Raw genomic sequence first — 21,504 nt, forward strand, 5'->3', positions numbered from 1 at the left:
ATATACCAACAAGTCCTAAAACATCATACGAACTTAGTCGAACCCTCAAATCACCTAAAACAACGCTAAAACCATGAATTACACCCCAATTCAAGCCTAATGAACTTTGAAATTTCTAATTTCTACAAACAACTCCGGAACCTATCAAATCACGTCCGATTGACCTCAAATTTTGCACACAAGTCATAAATGACATAACGGAGGTACTCAAATTTTCAGAATCGGATTTTGACCCCGATATCAAAAAGTCAACTCTCCGGTCAAACTTCCCAAAAATTCAACTTACGGCTTTTCAAGCTTAATTCCACTACGGACTTCCAATTAATTTTTCGGACACGTTCCTAAGTCCAAAATCACCATACGGAGCTATTGGAATCATCAAAATTTAAATTCGAGGTCATTTACACATAGGTCCATATCCAGTCCACTTTTCTAACTTAAATTTTCAATTATGAGACTAAGTGTCTCATTTCATTCCGTATTCCTTCCAGACCCAAACCAATTAACCCAATAAGTTATAAATCAATTACAAGACATAAATTGAGCAGTAAATTGGGGAATGGGGTTATAATATTCAAAACGACCGGCCGGGTCGTTACACATTAAAAGCCTAAAACCTCTCTAATTCAAAAGAAAGGTCTTACAGCAAAGTGTTAGGCAACGAATATTCACGTAAGGATTCAAGAATTCAAGAAAGAAAATTCCTTAAGCATCTTAGCAACGTGACTCTAAAGAAGCCCGGTATAATCTTTCTCAAGAATATCATACGGATTTTTTCCTACTCTGATCTTGCCGTCACGAGTTTTGTCGTGTGTTAGAAGGATTGTCCGGAGAACCGGCTTAGGTATGTTAAGGTTAATCATTCTTTCTTTTGGCATGATCCAAGTAGCGATACGTAAACGTAATGTTATTTCATAAATGGTTCTACTCTTAGTAACTAAGAAGGTCTACGTTATTCATTCCTGTAAAATGATATTCAAGCATTTCTAAGTATGTATCTAGTTCCCTATTGAGGTATTTGATAAAGATGTTAGTGTTCATAATGGTATTATATGCATCATCATTTACCACCTAGCTACGACCGGTTGGGCAGTTACACATTTACCATCGAGCTACGACCGGTCGGGCAGTCATGCATTTACCACAGCGCTACGGCCGGTCGGGCAGTTACCACTGATCAGTTGGGCAGTCATGCATCTTACGATATGGATAAGAGTCTCAAAGAGAAGCATTATATATATAAGTATAATATATATGTAATTATAATAAGTATGCATATACGGTGGCACTTCACAGATTCAGGTTGATTCTTATATGTCTTTAATAAATGTTGACTTATTGTTATGTTTCAGTTTCGCCTTACATACTTGGTACATTATTCGTACTAACGTCCTTTTGTTGGGGACGCTTCCTTCATGCCTGCATGTATAGATAATCAGTTTGACGAGCCCTCATAGTAGACGAGGTTAGCATTCGGCGAAGGGTCGTAAGACTCTACCTCATTCGGAGTGCAGCCGAGTCTATGAGTCATCGTATCAGAGTTTTGCTACAGACTGATGGCTAGGTCGGTACCATGTCCCATTTGATGTCAAATAATCTTAGAGGCTTTGTATACAGAGGTTCATTTTGTATAGTATGTCAGAGGCCTTGACGGCCCATATGTATACATGTTTTAAGAATGATGGTTCATTAATACAGCGTTTGCCCACTTATAGTTATACATTATGAGTTGTGGCCATATTGGCCCATGATAGTTACAGAAGAAAAATAAATGAGTTTCAGAGTGGTTCGCTCGGGCTAGTACAACACCGGGTGCCAGCCACACCTCCCCAGGTTGGGACGTGACAAGGAGTATCAACACTGACATCTCTCACATATGCTAGATACGCATCACATCCCTTTCCAACCATCCGTTGTGCCTTAAGGAAAGACATTACCCTGCTAGGAACATAATCTAAAGTACCCCTACACTACAACCGCGGCAAACTGGCATTGCCAACGTCACCGTCTTGGCATGACAATCAAGGATAGCATGATAGGGCGACAACCAGTCCATGCCCAAGATAACATCAAAATCTATCATAGTAAGAAATAATAGATCGACTCTTGTCTAAAGACCACCAAGAACAATTAAACACGACCGATACACATAGTTAACAACAATGGAATCTCTTACAAGAATGGACACATAGATAGGGGAACTCAAAGAATTACGGGATATACCCAAATACGGAGCAAAATAAGATGATACATAGGAATAAGTGGAGCCTGGATCAAATAAGACTGATGCATCTCTATGACAAACCAGAACAATACCTATGATAATTGAGTCAGATGCAACCACCTCTGTCCTAGCAGGAGGAGCATAATATCTGGCCTGGCCTCCCCCTCTAGGGCGACCTCTACCTTCCCGACATCCACCCCTGGCTGGCTGTGTAGGTGGAGTGGCAACTGGTGCGGTAACCACGGCCTGAGAAGCTTGAGGGCCCTGTGGAAAACGCGAATCCTGAGTAGTCTGTGGAGGTGGACCCCTCCTGAGTCCGGGGCAATCCCTCACCATATGACGAGTGTCACCACACTCAAAACAAGCTCTCGGAGGATGTGGCTGCTGAGAGTGACTCAAGTGTGGTCGGCTGGACTAACCGTTGAAAGCACCCCGTGCAGGAGGTGCACTAGATAATAGCGGTGCATAATGGGGAACCTGAGGCCTGGAAGTGGATGGAATACCGCTGGAAGCTGGAAGTGCTGAATGAACAGGGCGGCTCACATAGCCCCTACCATGATGGGCTGCAACTGAGGCACGGGCACCAATATATGTGCAAGAATCTCTAGGCCTCTTGGCCTTCCTCTCCTCTCTCTCCCGAGCCCACATACCCTCTAATCTCCTAGCTATCTCCACTACCTGCTGGTATGGGATGTTCATCTCCAACTCTCAGGCCATGTTGAATCTGATACCGGGGTTGAGCCCCTCGATAAATCGACGAACTCGCTCTCTGACAGTAGCAACCAAGGCTGGTGCATGCCTGGACAAATCACTGAACCGAACTGCATACTCTGATACGGTCATAGAACCCTAGCACAACTGCTCAAACTCTGGGTGCCATGCATCCCTAAGACTCTGGGAACAAACTCCCTCATAAACATCTCTAAGAATTGATCCCAAGTGAGTGAAGCTGCCTCGACCGGGCTACCCAACTCATACGCCCGCCACCACTGATAAGCCACTCCCTTAAGCTAGAACGTAGTGAAAGAAACCCCACTCGACTCCACAATACCCATAGTACGAAGGATACAGTGGCACTCCTCAAGAAAACCCTGGGCATCCTCTAAAGCCAAACCTCTGAAAGTAGGAGAGTGGTACTTCTTGTAGTTCTCGAGCCTAATCTGCTCTCCCATGGAAGCTGTTGCTCTAACCTCGGGCTCAACTGGGACAACCGACTGCACTGGTATGACATTTGGGATCTGGTCAACCACGACCCACTGCCCTAGGGTGCGGGAGGCGGGACCCCAGAGCAGCGGGAGTTTATGCTCCTCTCTCGGGCTGAGATTTGGCAGGAGAAAGTGGAATCCCCGCCTGAGCTAAAGTGCCAAACATTCTCAAAAACTGGGCGAGGGTCTCCTAAAGTGCTAGGGTAGTAACAGGCATCTTAGGTGCCTGCTCTCCGGCTGGAGCTACTGGTGGATCCTTTATAGCAGCTCGGGCAGGTGCTCTGGCTGCACCACGTGCCCGTCCTCAGCCTCTACCCCAGCCCCGGCCTCTCGCGGCTCTAGCAGGTGGCGCGGGTGTCTAATTATCAAATCTAGTTGTGCATGTCCTCACCATATTTGAGAGAATAGAAAGACAGAGATTTAGAATTTCGAAGTCAACAAATTTGCACGATAAGGAATCAAAGAAGTGAAACCTTTCCTAATAGTTCCATAGCCTCCCAAAGATAAGGACAAGCGTCTCCGTACCGATCCGTGAGACTCTACCAAAACTTGCTTGTGACTCATAACACCTATGAACCTAGAGCTCTGATACCAACTTGTCACGATCCAAATTTTTCTCCGTAGGATATCGTGATGGCACCTAGTATCTAAGACTAGGCAAGCCTAACAAACATGCGGAATAACCGAAATAATAATTTAACTTCTCAAAACTTCAACAATTATATAAAATAAAATCTGCAACTTAGCATGTACAACTCCCAAAACCCGGCGAAATATAAGTCACAAGCTCTATAAAGTGATACTAAATATCTCTATACAATAGTGTCTAACTAAGGACAAGGAAGAAAAATAATCCAGGTGGAGGGGGACTCTGAGGCCTGCGGACGCTGGCAGGTGTACCTTGAAGTCTCCACTCACGGACTCTACTCACTGACATCCAGACTTATAGGAGTTACCTGGATTTGTATAAAAGATATGCAGAAGTGTAGCATGAGTACACCATAACGGTATCCAGTAAGTACCAAGCTTAACCTCAGTAGAGTAGTGACAAGGTCAGGCCAAGATCCTGCTGGAATAAATAAAAGACTGAACAAGTATAAAGCAGTGTAATAATGACAGTAATGAAATTGAAACAACAAATAGCATATCAAGGTTAGCTACACGGAACAAAAGCAATTAGTGCAACACGGAGGAAACGATTAATAATATGCTAAGGAAACAACAACCAAAGACAAGTGCAAACGGAGAAATGCCAACAAGAGCAACTACCGAGGTACCACCTCATAGTCTCAAATCACAAGAATGAATCACAATCTGTCCTTATATCACCGTGGGAGCCTTTACATTTAGTTTTGAAAATCATTTTCCCGAAATAGCATCCCGCATTTTAGCCCACCTTATCACACCACATGACTTCTAGTAGTTCCCCTATTAGCCACGCGTATCAAGCCCACCTTATCGAACCGCATGCATTTTAACCCCAAAACCTTATACCACCACATGCGTATCAATATCATAACGTACCACATATCGCACCTCAAGTGCCCAATATCACAACTTGCCCGAGAAACCAAACAATAACAGTAAAGAGCCCATGGCTCAACCACAAAGTACACAAGAGTCTGAGCAAATAACAACCCGAATGAACAACTCAACAGAATGGTATTTCACAACTTATTATTTTGCCTCAATGTGAATCACGGCCTTCATATCTCAATACCAACTTCAACAACAAGATATTCCACGATATAACAACTTCAAGTAAGGAGTTCAACAATTAAGTAATGAATACGGAATAAAGGAAACAAGAAATTCAACTAAACATGTGGGGAAATTAGCATGTAAAAGAATAAGACAAGTAGACATGTGAAAATACACTAAGAATGATGAATATAACATGTTAAGATAACTCAATTAAGGCATGAAAGGAATCTACATAGCTAAAACTGGTAATTTTCACATTTAGCTCGTGCTCACACTCGTCATTTCGCGTACACGGCTTCCATACATCACAATTATCACAAAACATCACCAATCCTAAGGGAAAATTCCCCCACACAAGGTTGACAAGTCACTTACCTCAAATCACGCTAACTCAATCCACTAGTAGGCCTTTCCTACGATTATCCAACTCTAAACGGCTCGAATCTAGCCAAAACAACTTCATACTATAAATATAAACTATAGGAAACTAATTCGAATAATAAAGTTACGATTTTTGCAGAGAAATAAAAAGTCAATTGTAAAAGTCAACCCAGGTCCGCGCCTCGGAACCGACCAAAATTACAAAATCCGAACACCCATTCGATAACGAGTTCAACTATACAAGAATTACTCAAATCCGACCTCAAATCGCCCTTCAAATCTTCAATTTTGGTCTAGGAAGTTTCTACCATTTCCCCCCAAATTTCCAACTCAAATTCCTAATTAGATGATAAAAACAACAATTGATTCGAGTAATTTAATCAAAGCAAGTTAGGAATTCTTACCCCGATAATCTCTCTGAAAATCTCCCAAAAATTCGCCTCACATTGAGCTCTCTAAGTCCAAAATGTGAAATATGAGATAAAACCCTCATTTTGAAATTTAAGTCTGCTGCCTAGAGATTTCTTTTTCGCGAACGCAGAAAATGCCTCGCGTTCGCGAAGCAAAAAATGTGGCTGCCTAAATTTCCTCTTACGCGAACGCGAGAACCCACTCACAAATGCGATGACAAAAGCTCCCAAGCTCCACGATGACAACACACTCGCAAACGCGTAGAAAAACCGCGTGAGGTTTCCCCAGCCTGCCTTTCCTCTTCGCGAACGCGGCTCCCTGTCCGCGATCGCAGTGCACAAAATCCTGACTCTTCGCGAACACGTGTCCTTCTTCGCGAACGCGAAGGGTAAATCTCCACCAATCCCTGCAGACTCTATGCAAACGCGGGAACACCCTCGCGAACGCGGTGACAGGAAACCAGACTATAGAGAAACCAGAACTTCAGCAATCCTCAATGTTCCGAAATGCACCGAACATGGTCTGAATTATACCCGAGACCCCCGGGACCTCAACGAAACATATCAACAAGTCCTAAAATAATATATGAACACGCTCGAACCGTCAAATCACATCAAACAACACTAGAATCACAAATCGTGCATCGATTCAAGCCTAAGGAACTTATGAACTTCCGAATTCCAAAACTAATGTTGATTCGTACCAAAACAACTCCGATTGACTTCAAATTTTGCATACAATTCATAAATGACATTACGGTCCTATTTCAACTTCCATAATCGGATTTTGACCCCGATATCAATAAAGTCAACTTCCGGTCAAACTTTCCAACCTTCAACTTTCCAACTTTCACCAATTCACGCCGAAATAACATACGGACCTCCAAATTAACATCCGGGCATGCTTCTAAGTCTAAAATCATCATATATAGCTATTAGAACCGTCAAAACTCCATTTCGGAGTCGTTTTCACAAAAGTCAAACTACAAATAACTCAAACAACTTAAAGCTCCAACTTAGGGATTATTTATCCCATTTACTCTGAAATTCACCCAAAACCAAAACCAAACACCCCGGCAAGTCATGTAACCACAATATAACACAAAGGAAGCAATAAATAGGGGATCAGGGCTAAACTGCTCAAAATGCCCGGTCGGGTCGTTACAATGTGGTAATGGACGTGGTACTACCCGAGGTAGAGGTAAAGTTGGGGCACATCAGACTAGAAAACAGGCCGATCCTCAACCTAAGTTATGAACATGGGTCAACCCCAAGCTTCTATGCGAGATCATATGCAAGAACGGGGAGTTCAGGGCATTCCACCACCAGTGCCAACTGTTGTACCTATTGTTACCTTACCTGCAGATGCAGTGGCAAGGTTATTGAATATGTTAGAGACATTGGTGCCTACTCAGGGTGGAAGTTTATCTCCTCAGGCCACTTCACAAACACAGGCACCTGCACAAACTCAGACTTTCGGGAATAGGGAGGTATCTCTGCAAGAGTTCCTGAAATTGAAATCACCAAAATTCACAGGTTCTAATAATTCAGCAGATCCTCAAAGTTTCTTGGATGGGACACTCAAGATATTACGTGCTCTAGGATGTTCTAGTGAGAGGGTCGTGGAGCTCGCAGCATACAAACTAGAGGATATGGACAATACATGGTATGAAACTGTCTAGGAAGGCCAGCATGAGCAGCAGCACTGACATGGGACGAGTTCAGTAAGTTGTTCATGGATCATTTCCTTTCAGATAGCCTGAGACAAAAATATGCTAGAGACTTTGAGAGATTGGTTCAGACTCCAGATATGGATGTATCAACATATAACATCAAGTTTTGTAATCTGGCTAGATATGCTCCTTACTTGGGTTGGTTGATCGTCTATATACTGCAGTAGCCCCACAGATGAAGACTTTGTCCTACTTTGATGTAGTCGATCTCATTAAAAACATTAAAAACAAGGGACGTAATGTGCGTGCAGCCAGTGAATTACATAAGAAGGCCAAGACAAGAGGATTTTTCAATTGCGGTTTTAGTGAAAATCGCAGAGCAGGGAATCAGGGACAACATCAACAAGGTTCTCAGACAGGGACACATTTGTCTTCACCATCCGCATACAGAACACATTATAGACATGGTACTGGGGGGACATCATCATCATCTGGACATCGTAATTCTGGGTAGATATATCCACTACTCCAGTCTGCCAGACATGTGGTAGATCACATTGGCCAGTGTCATGTTCTCACTGGAGAGTGCTTTCGGAGTGTCCAGTTGGGACATCACTTGAGGGATTTCCCTCAGCCTTCGAGAAACTTCATTCAGGCTTCTATTCAGTCAGTTGCACCTACTCAGACTACTCGTAATACTTCAGGTTTTGCTGGTACATGAAATAGAGGTCGAAGTGCTGGGGATCGCGCTACTGTGAATCCAGGACAAGGAAATGCTGGTAAAGGTCAGGCGAGAATTTTCACACTTACTAAATAGGATGCTCTGGCCTCGAATGATGTGATTATATGTATTCTTTCTGTCTGTTTGTTTGATGTACTTACGTAGATTGATCCAGGATCTACTTACTCTTATGTGTCCTCGTATTTTTCTTTGTAGTTTGATAGACATCCTGAGATATTGAATGATCCTTTTCTAGTTGCTACTCCAGTTGGAGAGTCTCTATTAGCTGAATATGTATATCGTGCTTGTCAGATTTGGGTTGAGGATAGAGATACTCTAGCCGACCTTATTGTACTTGATATGATTGACTTTGACATACTGATGGGAATGTATTGGTTATCTTCTTGCTATGCTATCGTCGATTGCCATGCAAAGATATTTTAAGTTTCATACACCGAACGAACTTAGTTTTGTCCTAAAAGGGGGCCAGGTTCGAGAGATTGGTAATGTTATATCTTTTATGAAGACCCAACGATTTCTTAAGAAAGGTTGCTTGGTCTCTTAGCTATGGTAAGGGACACAAGTGTGGAAGCACTTAGTTTGGAAAATGTACCAGTAGTGAGAGAATTTTCTGATATATCTTCTGAGGATTTACCAGGATTGCCCTTAATACGAGAAATGGACTTTGGTATTGATTTGCCACCTGACACATAACCCATGTCGATACAACTATATCGGATGGCACCAGCAGAGTTGAGGAAGCTAAAGCAACAGTTGTAGGAGTTGTTAGGTAAGGGTTTTATCAGAGCTAGTGTATCACCATGGGGTGCACCAGTATTATTCATAAAGAAGAAAGATCGGTCTCTAAGAATGTGCATTGACTACAAGCAGCTAAACAAGGTAACAATACACAATAAGTATCCTTTGACTCGTATAGATGACATGTTTGATCAGTTACAATGAGATGCCCACTTTTCAAATATAGACCTTCGGTCTGGTTATCATCAGCTTAGAATCAAAGATGAAGATATTTCTAAGACTGCTTTCAGAACTCGATACGGGAATTATGATTTTCTTGTGATGCCTTTCGGACTGACTAATGGTCCAGCTGCATTCATAGATTTAATGAATAAAGTGTTCAAGTCGTTTCTGGATACATTTGTAATAGTATTTATTGATGATATCCTGATATATTATCGTAGCCTGGAAGAACATGAGAATCATTTGAGGACTGTATTGCAAACATTGCGAGAACATCAGCTTTAGGCTAAGTTCTCAAAGTGCGAATTTTGGCTAGACAGAAGTTGTGTAGAAATGGCCCAGACATACTTCTCTTACAGAGATTCATAGCTTTTTGGGCTTGGCAGGCTATTACAGGTGCTTTGTGCAGGATTTCTCCAGAATAGCAATGACACTAACTAAACTAACACAGAAAAATGCAAAGTTTCAGTGGACGGAGGATTGTGAGCAGAGCTTTCAGAAACTCAAAACGTGTTTGACAACTGCACAATATTAGCCTTACCATCAGATTCTTGAGGATTTACAGTATTATGTGACGCCTCGATGGTGGGATTAGGATGTGTTCTCATACAAAATGGTCGCGTTATAGCTTATGCTTCAAGACAATTGAAAAATCACGAGCAAAACTATCCTACACATGATTTGGAGATGGCTGCAGTGGTATTTGTTTTAAAACTTTGGAGGCATTACCTATACGGTGAAACTTGTGAGATTTATACTGATTATCAGAGTTTGAAGTACATTTTTCAGTGGAGAGATCTGAATCTTTGGCAACGTCGGTGGATGGAACTACTCAAGGACTATGATTGTTCTATTTTGTATCATTTTGGAAAAGCCAATGTGGTGGCTGACGCGTTGAGTAGTAAATTTATGGGAAGTTTGGCACATATAGTTCCTGCAAGGAGACCTTTGGTTGAAGAGATGCATAGACCAGAGAGTACATATGTCAAATTTAGTGTCAGAAATTCAGAGGCATTGTTGGCTTGTGTTCAAGCTAAGTCTTCATTAGTTGAGCGCATTAAAGCCACCCAATAAGAGGATGAGCGAATATACAAATACAAAGATGAGGCCTTAGTTGGTAAAAATAAGGATATGATTGTTGAAAGTGATGGTGTTCTTCGAATGGGTGACAGACTATGTGTAGCAGACGTAGATGGGTTGAGACATGCTATTCTTGAAGAAGCCCACAACTCTAGATACACTATACATCCTGGATCCACAAAAATATACCATGACCTGAAGTAATTTTATTGGTTGGAAGGCATGAAGAAAGATGTTGCTAACTTTGTTTCTAGTTGATTGACTTGTCAACAGGTCAAGGTTGAGCATCAGCGACCCGCAGGACTACTACAACAAATTGAGATTTCAGAGTAGAAATGGGAAAGAATTACTATGAATTTTGTCATCGGGCTACCACGAACCCTTAAAGGTTATGACTCTATATGGGTGAGTGTAGATCGATTGCCAAAATCAGCACACTTTTTGCAAGTGAAGACTACATATGGTGGTGTAAGGTATGAGCAGATATTTATGAATGAAATAGTCCGACTTCACGGAGTTCCCGTATCCATCATCTCTAATAGAGGATCACAATTCACTTTACGCTTTTGGAAATCTTTTCAAGAAGCATTAGGTACACGAGTAGACCTTAGTACTGTATTCCATCCGCAAACAGACGAGCAGTGTGAACATACTATACAGATCTTGGAGGATATATTGAGAGCTTGCATTCATGAGTTTGGAGGTAGTTGGGACGCTTATCTACCTTTGGCTGAATTTGCCTACAACAATAGGTTCTAGTCCAGTATTCAGATGATACCTTATGAAGCATTATATGGTAGGAGATGTCGTTCTCCTATCAGATGGTTTGAAACTGGTGAGACTAACTTATTGGGACCTGACTTAGTACAAGAAGCTATTGACAAGGTCCAGTTGGTCAGACAGAGATTGCTCACAGCTCAAAGCAGACAAAAATCTTATGCGAATAAGAGAGAAGAGACTTAGTATTCACAATTGGAGACAAAGTGTTCCTACGGGTATCTCCTATGAAGGGCGTGATGCGATTCGAAAAAAAGAGGTAAGTTGATCCCGAGGTTTATAGGTCTGTATGAAATACTTGACCGAGTGGGAGCTGTGGCATATCGTTTGGAACTTCCTCCTGAGTTGTCCTGTATTCATCCAATGTTTCATGTCTCAATGCTAAGAAAATGTATATCAGACTCATCTCAAGTGCTTGAAACACCTACTATACCGCTTGATGAGAAGTTGTCTTATGAGGAGGACCCAATGGCTATTGTTGATAGACAATTAAGAAAGCTACGGTCAAAAGAAATTGACTTCATGAAATTCTTATGGAGAAACCACACAGTTGAAGAAGCTACATGGGAAGTGAAAGATGCTATGCGAGTCAATCATCCTCATTTATTTCAGTCTACATGTATGTACCCGAGATAAAATTGGGGATCGAATTTTTTATAAGGTGGAAAGGATATATAATATCCCTTAATTTTAAAATAAGGACATATTGGTCTTTTAACATAATTTAATAAAAACAAATACAATAAGATAGGAATTAGGGTCAAAGCCCTACGTTTAACAGAACACAAAGGAATTGGGGGCAAGCCAAATCAATTTGTCAGAAGCTAAAAAGGGGTTTGAAAAGAAGAAAATCCCTTTAGCCAACGAAGTCCAACAGAGAAAACGAAAAGGAGAAAACTTTCTGGTGTTGCCTCAGCGCAATTACCGTTTCCATCTAAACATTGGCAGCTTCAGCAATAAACTCTTGGTAATTACATGTGTATCTTCTTCTTTTGAGACAATATTATTTTATATACATGATTCTTTGTGAAATTGAGTAGAGATGAGGTTGTATTGATTAAGAGTTGGGAAATAAACTGGGATTTAAGAAAAAGAAAAAGAGATTGCAGTGCACCTTTTTAAACTAGTCTCGTTAGATATCTTGGTTAGGCAAAGTGAAATTTGGATTCTAAGATTTAAATTTTGATGTTTAACTGTAATGGAAACACTAAGTAGGAATTTTTATAGTAAAATAGAGTAGTTCATTATAAAACATATAAGTCATGAATGGAGGATTACAAAGAATTAATTTAAAGAAATAGGCAATCTAACAGTTGCTAATTTAAGTAAAATCAAGACGTGGGTAATCGAAATAGTGATTCGTTATTACCTAAATTATAAATTACAGAACTAGTAGATGGTAACACTAAACTTATATTGATTAATAGATTGCACACGAATTAAGCAATTGGATCAATAAGAAGTCGAGCTTTGGTTAGTTGGCTTCGAGAGGTGAGTAGTAACCTTACCGTAATTTGTGTTTCTACAACTAACATGATTTACATATGATTTTAATATGAACATGTTACTGACTATTTTGAATTTACATGTGGGACAAGTCCTTTACTTAATATGATACCACTATATTTATTTGAGATGATTACAGTTATCTTGAATATTCTCATTATTACTGAATATGTTTTACCGTTACTTGAGATAAGATGTACTAAATAGGATGCTCTGGCCTCGAATGATGTGATTATATGTATTCTTTCTGTCTGTTTGTTTGATGTACTTACGTAGATTGATCCAGGATCTACTTACTCTTATGTGTCCTCGTATTTTTCTTTGTAGTTTGATAGACATCCTGAGATATTGAGTGATCCTTTTCTAGTTGCTACTCCAGTTGGAGAGTCTCTATTAGCTGAATATGTATATCGTGCTTGTCAGATTTGGGTTGAAGATAGAGATACTCTAGCCGACCTTATTGTACTTGATATGATTGACTTTGACATACTGATGGGAATGTATTGGTTATCTTCTTGCTATGCTATCGTCGATTGCCATGCAAAGATATTTTAAGTTTCATACACCGAACGAACTTAGTTTTGTCCTAAAAGGGGGCCAGGTTCGAGAGATTGGTAATGTTATATCTTTTATGAAGACCCAACGATTTCTTAAGAAAGGTTGCTTGGTCTCTTAGCTATGGTAAGGGACACAAGTGTGGAAGCACTTAGTTTGGAAAATGTACCAGTAGTGAGAGAATTTTCTGATATATTTTCTGAGGATTTACCAGTATTGCCCTTAATACGAGAAATGGACTTTGGTATTGATTTGCCACCTGACACATAACCCATGTCGATACAACTATATCGGATGGCACCAGCAGAGTTAAGGAAGCTAAAGCAACAGTTGTAGGAGTTGTTAGGTAAGGGTTTTATCAGAGCTAGTGTATCACCATGGGGTGCACCAGTATTATTCATAAAGAAGAAAGATCGGTCTCTAAGAATGTGCATTGACTACAAGCAGCTAAACAAGGTAACAATACACAATAAGTATCCTTTGACTCGTATAGATGACATGTTTGATCAGTTACAATGAGATGCCCACTTTTCAAATATAGACCTTCGGTCTGGTTATCATCAGCTTAGAATCAAAGATGAAGATATTTCTAAGACTGCTTTCAGAACTCGATACGGGAATTATGATTTTCTTGTGATGCCTTTCGGACTGACTAATGGTCCAGCTGCATTCATAGATTTAATGAATAAAGTGTTCAAGTCGTTTCTGGATACATTTGTAATAGTATTTATTGATGATATCCTGATATATTATCGTAGCCTGGAAGAACATGAGAATCATTTGAGGACTGTATTGCAAACATTGCGAGAACATCAGCTTTAGGCTAAGTTCTCAAAGTGCGAATTTTGGCTAGACAGAAGTTGTGTAGAAATGGCCCAGACATACTTCTCTTACAGAGATTCATAGCTTTTTGGGCTTGGCAGGCTATTACAGGTGCTTTGTGCAGGATTTCTCCAGAATAGCAATGACACTAACTAAACTAACACAGAAAAATGCAAAGTTTCAGTGGACGGAGGATTGTGAGCAGAGCTTTCAGAAACTCAAAACGTGTTTGACAACTGCACAATATTAGCCTTACCATCAGATTCTTGAGGATTTACAGTATTATGTGACGCCTCGATGGTGGGATTAGGATGTGTTCTCATACAAAATGGTCGCGTTATAGCTTATGCTTCAAGACAATTGAAAAATCACGAGCAAAACTATCCTACACATGATTTGGAGATGGCTGCAGTGGTATTTGTTTTAAAACTTTGGAGGCATTACCTATACGGTGAAACTTGTGAGATTTATACTGATTATCAGAGTTTGAAGTACATTTTTCAGTGGAGAGATCTGAATCTTTGGCAACGTCGGTGGATGGAACTACTCAAGGACTATGATTGTTCTATTTTGTATCATTTTGGAAAAGCCAATGTGGTGGCTGACGCGTTGAGTAGTAAATTTATGGGAAGTTTGGCACATATAGTTCCTGCAAGGAGACCTTTGGTTGAAGAGATGCATAGACCAGAGAGTACATATGTCAAATTTAGTGTCAGAAATTCAGAGGCATTGTTGGCTTGTGTTCAAGCTAAGTCTTCATTAGTTGAGCGCATTAAAGCCACCCAATAAGAGGATGAGCGAATATACAAATACAAAGATGAGGCCTTAGTTGGTAAAAATAAGGATATGATTGTTGAAAGTGATGGTGTTCTTCGAATGGGTGACAGACTATGTGTAGCAGACGTAGATGGGTTGAGACATGCTATTCTTGAAGAAGCCCACAACTCTAGATACACTATACATCCTGGATCCATAAAAATATACCATGACCTGAAGTAATTTTATTGGTTGGAAGGCATGAAGAAAGATGTTGCTAACTTTGTTTCTAGTTGATTGACTTGTCAACAGGTCAAGGTTGAGCATCAGCGACCCGCAGGACTACTACAACAAATTGAGATTTCAGAGTAGAAATGGGAAAGAATTACTATGAATTTTGTCATCGGGCTACCACGAACCCTTAAAGGTTATGACTCTATATGGGTGAGTGTAGATCGATTGCCAAAATCAGCACACTTTTTGCAAGTGAAGACTACATATGGTGGTGTAAGGTATGAGCAGATATTTATGAATGAAATAGTCCGACTTCACGGAGTTCCCGTATCCATCATCTCTAATAGAGGATCACAATTCACTTTACGCTTTTGGAAATCTTTTCAAGAAGCATTAGGTACACGAGTAGACCTTAGTACTGTATTCCATCCGCAAACAGACGAGCAGTGTGAACATACTATACAGATCTTGGAGGATATATTGAGAGCTTGCATTCATGAGTTTGGAGGTAGTTGGGACGCTTATCTACCTTTGGCTGAATTTGCCTACAACAATAGGTTCTAGTCCAGTATTCAGATGATACCTTATGAAGCATTATATGGTAGGAGATGTCGTTCTCCTATCAGATGGTTTGAAACTGGTGAGACTAACTTATTGGGACCTGACTTAGTACAAGAAGCTATTGACAAGGTCCAGTTGGTCAGACAGAGATTGCTCACAGCTCAAAGCAGACAAAAATCTTATGCGAATAAGAGAGAAGAGACTTAGTATTCACAATTGGAGACAAAGTGTTCCTACGGGTATCTCCTATGAAGGGCGTGATGCGATTCGAAAAAAAGAGGTAAGTTGATCCCGAGGTTTATAGGTCTGTATGAAATACTTGACCGAGTGGGAGCTGTGGCATATCGTTTGGAACTTCCTCCTGAGTTGTCCTGTATTCATCCAATGTTTCATGTCTCAATGCTAAGAAAATGTATATCAGACTCATCTCAAGTGCTTGAAACACCTACTATACCGCTTGATGAGAAGTTGTCTTATGAGGAGGACCCAATGGCTATTGTTGATAGACAATTAAGAAAGCTACGGTCAAAAGAAATTGACTTCATGAAATTCTTATGGAGAAACCACACAGTTGAAGAAGCTACATGGGAAGTGAAAGATGCTATGCGAGTCAATCATCCTCATTTATTTCAGTCTACATGTATGTACCCGAGATAAAATTGGGGATCGAATTTTTTATAAGGTGGAAAGGATATATAATATCCCTTAATTTTAAAATAAGGACATATTGGTCTTTTAACATAATTTAATAAAAACAAATACAATAAGATAGGAATTAGGGTCAAAGCCCTACGTTTAACAGAACACAAAGGAATTGGGGGCAAGCCAAATCAATTTGTCAGAAGCTAAAAAGGGGTTTGAAAAGAAGAAAATCCCTTTAGCCAACGAAGTCCAACAGAGAAAACGAAAAGGAGAAAACTTTCTGGTGTTGCCTCAGCGCAATTACCGTTTCCATCTAAACATTGGCAGCTTCAGCAATAAACTCTTGGTAATTACATGTGTATCTTCTTCTTTTGAGACAATATTATTTTATATACATGATTCTTTGTGAAATTGAGTAGAGATGAGGTTGTATTGATTAAGAGTTGGGAAATAAACTGGGATTTAAGAAAAAGAAAAAGAGATTGCAGTGCACCTTTTTAAACTAGTCTCGTTAGATATCTTGGTTAGGCAAAGTGAAATTTGGATTCTAAGATTTAAATTTTGATGTTTAACTGTAATGGAAACACTAAGTAGGAATTTTTATAGTAAAATAGAGTAGTTCATTATAAAACATATAAGTCATGAATGGAGGACTACAAAGAATTAATTTAAAGAAATAGGCAATCTAACAGTTGCTAATTTAAGTAAAATCAAGACGTGGGTAATCGAAATAGTGATTCGTTATTACCTAAATTATAAATTACAGAACTAGTAGATGGTAACACTAAACTTATATTGATTAATAGATTGCACACGAATTAAGCAATTGGATCAATAAGAAGTCGAGCTTTGGTTAGTTGGCTTCGAGAGGTGAGTAGTAACCTTACCGTAATTTGTGTTTCTACAACTAACATGATTTACATATGATTTTAATATGAACATGTTACTGACTATTTTGAATTTACATGTGGGACAAGTCCTTTACTTAATATGATACCACTATATTTATTTGAGATGATTACAGTTATCTTGAATATTCTCATTATTACTGAATATGTTTTACCGTTACTTGAGATAAGATGTACTAAATAGGATGCTCTGGCCTCGAATGATGTGATTATATGTATTCTTTCTGTCTGTTTGTTTGATGTACTTACGTAGATTGATCCAGGATCTACTTACTCTTATGTGTCCTCGTATTTTTCTTTGTAGTTTGATAGACATCCTGAGATATTGAGTGATCCTTTTCTAGTTGCTACTCCAGTTGGAGAGTCTCTATTAGCTGAATATGTATATCGTGCTTGTCAGATTTGGGTTGAAGATAGAGATACTCTAGCCGACCTTATTGTACTTGATATGATTGACTTTGACATACTGATGGGAATGTATTGGTTATCTTCTTGCTATGCTATCGTCGATTGCCATGCAAAGATATTTTAAGTTTCATACACCGAACGAACTTAGTTTTGTCCTAAAAGGGGGCCAGGTTCGAGAGATTGGTAATGTTATATCTTTTATGAAGACCCAACGATTTCTTAAGAAAGGTTGCTTGGTCTCTTAGCTATGGTAAGGGACACAAGTGTGGAAGCACTTAGTTTGGAAAATGTACCAGTAGTGAGAGAATTTTCTGATATATTTTCTGAGGATTTACCAGTATTGCCCTTAATACGAGAAATGGACTTTGGTATTGATTTGCCACCTGACACATAACCCATGTCGATACAACTATATCGGATGGCACCAGCAGAGTTAAGGAAGCTAAAGCAACAGTTGTAGGAGTTGTTAGGTAAGGGTTTTATCAGAGCTAGTGTATCACCATGGGGTGCACCAGTATTATTCATAAAGAAGAAAGATCGGTCTCTAAGAATGTGCATTGACTACAAGCAGCTAAACAAGGTAACAATACACAATAAGTATCCTTTGACTCGTATAGATGACATGTTTGATCAGTTACAATGAGATGCCCACTTTTCAAATATAGACCTTCGGTCTGGTTATCATCAGCTTAGAATCAAAGATGAAGATATTTCTAAGACTGCTTTCAGAACTCGATACGGGAATTATGATTTTCTTGTGATGCCTTTCGGACTGACTAATGGTCCAGCTGCATTCATAGATTTAATGAATAAAGTGTTCAAGTCGTTTCTGGATACATTTGTAATAGTATTTATTGATGATATCCTGATATATTATCGTAGCCTGGAAGAACATGAGAATCATTTGAGGACTGTATTGCAAACATTGCGAGAACATCAGCTTTAGGCTAAGTTCTCAAAGTGCGAATTTTGGCTAGACAGAAGTTGTGTAGAAATGGCCCAGACATACTTCTCTTACAGAGATTCATAGCTTTTTGGGCTTGGCAGGCTATTACAGGTGCTTTGTGCAGGATTTCTCCAGAATAGCAATGACACTAACTAAACTAACACAGAAAAATGCAAAGTTTCAGTGGACGGAGGATTGTGAGCAGAGCTTTCAGAAACTCAAAACGTGTTTGACAACTGCACAATATTAGCCTTACCATCAGATTCTTGAGGATTTACAGTATTATGTGACGCCTCGATGGTGGGATTAGGATGTGTTCTCATACAAAATGGTCGCGTTATAGCTTATGCTTCAAGACAATTGAAAAATCACGAGCAAAACTATCCTACACATGATTTGGAGATGGCTGCAGTGGTATTTGTTTTAAAACTTTGGAGGCATTACCTATACGGTGAAACTTGTGAGATTTATACTGATTATCAGAGTTTGAAGTACATTTTTCAGTGGAGAGATCTGAATCTTTGGCAACGTCGGTGGATGGAACTACTCAAGGACTATGATTGTTCTATTTTGTATCATTTTGGAAAAGCCAATGTGGTGGCTGACGCGTTGAGTAGTAAATTTATGGGAAGTTTGGCACATATAGTTCCTGCAAGGAGACCTTTGGTTGAAGAGATGCATAGACCAGAGAGTACATATGTCAAATTTAGTGTCAGAAATTCAGAGGCATTGTTGGCTTGTGTTCAAGCTAAGTCTTCATTAGTTGAGCGCATTAAAGCCACCCAATAAGAGGATGAGCGAATATACAAATACAAAGATGAGGCCTTAGTTGGTAAAAATAAGGATATGATTGTTGAAAGTGATGGTGTTCTTCGAATGGGTGACAGACTATGTGTAGCAGACGTAGATGGGTTGAGACATGCTATTCTTGAAGAAGCCCACAACTCTAGATACACTATACATCCTGGATCCATAAAAATATACCATGACCTGAAGTAATTTTATTGGTTGGAAGGCATGAAGAAAGATGTTGCTAACTTTGTTTCTAGTTGATTGACTTGTCAACAGGTCAAGGTTGAGCATCAGCGACCCGCAGGACTACTACAACAAATTGAGATTTCAGAGTAGAAATGGGAAAGAATTACTATGAATTTTGTCATCGGGCTACCACGAACCCTTAAAGGTTATGACTCTATATGGGTGAGTGTAGATCGATTGCCAAAATCAGCACACTTTTTGCAAGTGAAGACTACATATGGTGGTGTAAGGTATGAGCAGATATTTATGAATGAAATAGTCCGACTTCACGGAGTTCCCGTATCCATCATCTCTAATAGAGGATCACAATTCACTTTACGCTTTTGGAAATCTTTTCAAGAAGCATTAGGTACACGAGTAGACCTTAGTACTGTATTCCATCCGCAAACAGACGAGCAGTGTGAACATACTATACAGATCTTGGAGGATATATTGAGAGCTTGCATTCATGAGTTTGGAGGTAGTTGGGACGCTTATCTACCTTTGGCTGAATTTGCCTACAACAATAGGTTCTAGTCCAGTATTCAGATGATACCTTATGAAGCATTATATGGTAGGAGATGTCGTTCTCCTATCAGATGGTTTGAAACTGGTGAGACTAACTTATTGGGACCTGACTTAGTACAAGAAGCTATTGACAAGGTCCAGTTGGTCAGACAGAGATTGCTCACAGCTCAAAGCAGACAAAAATCTTATGCGAATAAGAGAGAAGAGACTTAGTATTCACAATTGGAGACAAAGTGTTCCTACGGGTATCTCCTATGAAGGGCGTGATGCGATTCGAAAAAAAGAGGTAAGTTGATCCCGAGGTTTATAGGTCTGTATGAAATACTTGACCGAGTGGGAGCTGTGGCATATCGTTTGGAACTTCCTCCTGAGTTGTCCTGTATTCATCCAATGTTTCATGTCTCAATGCTAAGAAAATGTATATCAGACTCATCTCAAGTGCTTGAAACACCTACTATACCGCTTGATGAGAAGTTGTCTTATGAGGAGGACCCAATGGCTATTGTTGATAGACAATTAAGAAAGCTACGGTCAAAAGAAATTGACTTCATGAAATTCTTATGGAGAAACCACACAGTTGAAGAAGCTACATGGGAAGTGAAAGATGCTATGCGAGTCAATCATCCTCATTTATTTCAGTCTACATGTATGTACCCGAGATAAAATTGGGGATCGAATTTTTTATAAGGTGGAAAGGATATATAATATCCCTTAATTTTAAAATAAGGACATATTGGTCTTTTAACATAATTTAATAAAAACAAATACAATAAGATAGGAATTAGGGTCAAAGCCCTACGTTTAACAGAACACAAAGGAATTGGGGGCAAGCCAAATCAATTTGTCAGAAGCTAAAAAGGGGTTTGAAAAGAAGAAAATCCCTTTAGCCAACGAAGTCCAACAGAGAAAACGAAAAGGAGAAAACTTTCTGGTGTTGCCTCAGCGCAATTACCGTTTCCATCTAAACATTGGCAGCTTCAGCAATAAACTCTTGGTAATTACATGTGTATCTTCTTCTTTTGAGACAATATTATTTTATATACATGATTCTTTGTGAAATTGAGTAGAGATGAGGTTGTATTGATTAAGAGTTGGGAAATAAACTGGGATTTAAGAAAAAGAAAAAGAGATTGCAGTGCACCTTTTTAAACTAGTCTCGTTAGATATCTTGGTTAGGCAAAGTGAAATTTGGATTCTAAGATTTAAATTTTGATGTTTAACTGTAATGGAAACACTAAGTAGGAATTTTTATAGTAAAATAGAGTAGTTCATTATAAAACATATAAGTCATGAATGGAGGATTACAAAGAATTAATTTAAAGAAATAGGCAATCTAACAGTTGCTAATTTAAGTAAAATCAAGACGTGGGTAATCGAAATAGTGATTCGTTATTACCTAAATTATAAATTACAGAACTAGTAGATGGTAACACTAAACTTATATTGATTAATAGATTGCACACGA

General features: G+C 39.4%; 1 long non-coding RNA gene across 2 annotated transcripts in view; it reads left to right on the top strand.

Moving 5' to 3' along the window:
- Positions 1-21,504, top strand: part of LOC142171628 (uncharacterized) — a 50,304-nt gene that overhangs the window by 27,671 nt on the left and 1,129 nt on the right. The window contains exon 1 of one of the 2 annotated variants that reach the window (XR_012701451.1): positions 16,925-21,033. The exons of the other annotated variant lie outside the window; for it this stretch is intronic. This is a non-coding gene — a long non-coding RNA (uncharacterized LOC142171628). Of the gene's footprint in view, positions 1-16,924; positions 21,034-21,504 lie in introns of those variants that run through there. 2 annotated transcript variants of the gene reach the window in all.

This window comes from Nicotiana tabacum, chromosome 17 (genome assembly GCF_000715075.1).
Source record: "Nicotiana tabacum cultivar K326 chromosome 17, ASM71507v2, whole genome shotgun sequence".
NCBI classification, from domain to species: domain Eukaryota; kingdom Viridiplantae; phylum Streptophyta; class Magnoliopsida; order Solanales; family Solanaceae; genus Nicotiana; species Nicotiana tabacum.